General features: G+C 44.3%; 1 long non-coding RNA gene across 1 annotated transcript in view; it reads left to right on the top strand.

Annotated features, from left to right (window-relative positions):
- Window positions 1-1,201, top strand: part of LOC112488307 (uncharacterized) — a 33,072-nt gene extending 31,871 nt beyond the window's left edge. Inside the window, exon 5 of the long non-coding RNA XR_003052224.1 lies at window positions 1,118-1,201. This is a non-coding gene — a long non-coding RNA (uncharacterized LOC112488307). The remainder of the gene's footprint in view (window positions 1-1,117) is intronic.
- Window positions 1,202-2,343: the final 1,142 nt, after the last annotated feature.

Here is a 2,343-nt window from a genome sequence, read left to right as displayed (position 1 = left end):
CCCTGACATTGGAATGTGGGTAAAGCAGACCTTCAACACGCCGGGCCACTGTCTGGACGTGTCTCTGCAGTAGCCTGGAGACCTATAGATAGAGCGGGTGAGACAGCAGTGTCTCGCAGTACTACAGGGATCCACACGGTGTCCTCTCCTATAATAACAGATGAGCTCACTGAATACGCTGTAAAACTACACTCTGTTAAATAAAAAACACCACATGCGTGTGTACTGGGGTCATCTACTGCAGTAACTTACCGGTAAGAATACCTGACGGTGAATACAGAGTATATTCTTAAAGTTAAACTGCAGTTTTAATAGTTTTATTTTTGTTTATTTGTTTTCATGTTTTTCTATTAATAGTTTATTTAAAATGAATTCAGACTCGACATTAAACACCAACATGGTGCCTCGGACAGTGGAACAACAGCACCCTCTGGTGGCAATGTGCTGTAAATGCGCCACATTTTCCACCATCATTTTTTATGTTAAATTTGACTAAGGAGTAAAGACTGATTTTATGTTCAAGAAATTCAAAACCAATTATTCAGTGAAACACTTTTATCTCTGGCCGTACTCTGGCCGCCTCCACCCCATGAAGGTATGTCCCCCCCAGCGGCCCCCGCCCCTTACCTCAGATCATTAACCAAAGTCAACAGACTCTCAGTGTGGTTGTTACTGGGTCAAGTTTGTCTGTGAGTCCACTTCTCCTCAGACGGTCAAGTGACAGTGAAGTAAACGCAGCATGAACAACAGTCGGTTTACTCAGCCGAGGGTGCAGTTGTGAGCGACGGTCGGTTTACTCAGCCGAGGGTGCAGTTTGTCACCTGTCCACCGGGGGAGTTAAAAAGATGTAATAATAATAAACAAATTAACTAAAATCAAATTGTAATGAACATCAATATTATTATTACACTGGGCCACTGTAGGAGTTGTTACCCCTCCTTAACCAGGGCCACTGGTACAATACCATGGACTCACCTGGTGAGTTACTGGTCTTTAACTTGTTGAAAACTGACTCAAACGACTGGACTGGTATTTATTCAAATAATTTAAATAAGGATTAGAGGCTGGATTATTTTATTTTATTTTTTTATTTGTTGTATGTTTGTTAAAATCACAGGCCTGGAGCCAACGTCTGCCCCTGGTGGTCAACTAAGAGGTAACAGTTGATCCTACTACAACATGGGAGACGGACCTTTTTATGGTAAGGCAAACACGTCACCCACCCTGAAATATAAAAATCTTTGAATTTAATTTAATTTCATTCTGATTTAGAAAGTTGGAGCAGTCAGTACAAAAAAAGGTCAAAGTTTTTTTTCTTTTGTGTTTTTTTTTTTTTTTTTACAAAACAGACCCAACATTTAACCGTTATTTGTTGTTGTTGATAAAATGAGCGACATTAGAAGTTGGTGGTGAGTTCACGGACTCTGTATGGGAGTGGTTCTTCTGCAGGACTTGGCGGAAGTCCTGCCGCGGGCTGGGCTGAAGACTCACCTCTCCCTCTCTCTCCCTCCCTCTGTGTCTTTACCTCCGTCTCTGTCTCTCCCCTCACTCCTCACTCCTCACTCCTCCGCCCAAGACTTCAGTGGAGCTCCGTGTCTCCATCAGCTGTTCCGGCAGCTACCGCTCCCTCGGACACTCGTTTACCCCGGCTCTCTCCCGGTGAAGTCCATGTAGCATCAGCTCTCGGCTCCAGGGACAGAAGAAGAAGAAGAAGAAGAAGATGAGGTATTTCTTCCTCTTTTCTTTGTCTCCTTGTCAAACGTCCGGCCGCGGCTCTGCTCCGGTTCTCAGCCCGACTTCTTCCCCCCCGCAGGTGTTCGTGGCTGCAGCGGTTCTTCCGCTGCGTCCTGGTTCTGGTCCCGGTCCTGGTCCTGGTCGGTCCTGCGGCGGCTCAGTGGACAGGGAAGAGAAACCCCACGGGGGCTGGGGTCTGAATCTGCTCAGAGAAATGTTTCTTCAGCTGCAAAAAAAGACGTTGAATGTTCCTGAAGTGAACAGAACTTTATTTGCAAAACAAGGAAAGTTACCAGGTGAAAACTAGCACTGGTGTCAGGGTTCTGCAGCTAATTAGTTAAAAGTACCAGAAAGGGTTCTTTGTTCCTTTTTTTTTTTTTTTTTAAAAAAATGGGAATTGCTCATGTATTGTTTGTAAAAAAAAAAAGCAAAAAAAAAAGCAAAAGACTTGAAGAATTTAAAGAACCAGAGATGTGTTCATCACAGCAGGTACTGTTGGTACCGATTTAAAACTAAATAAACAGTTTTTAGTTGCCTGAGGATGATGGGAGTGCAGGACAGCGACTGTACACGGTTCATGTCCAGAGGCTACAGAGGGGGGAGGACGGG

Source organism: Cynoglossus semilaevis, chromosome 16 (genome assembly GCF_000523025.1).
Source record: "Cynoglossus semilaevis isolate Cse_v1.0 chromosome 16, Cse_v1.0, whole genome shotgun sequence".
In the NCBI taxonomy this organism is placed as follows: domain Eukaryota; kingdom Metazoa; phylum Chordata; class Actinopteri; order Pleuronectiformes; family Cynoglossidae; genus Cynoglossus; species Cynoglossus semilaevis.
The sequence above is the reverse complement of the archived record's forward strand: the minus strand, read 5'-3'. Positions and strand labels throughout refer to the sequence as shown.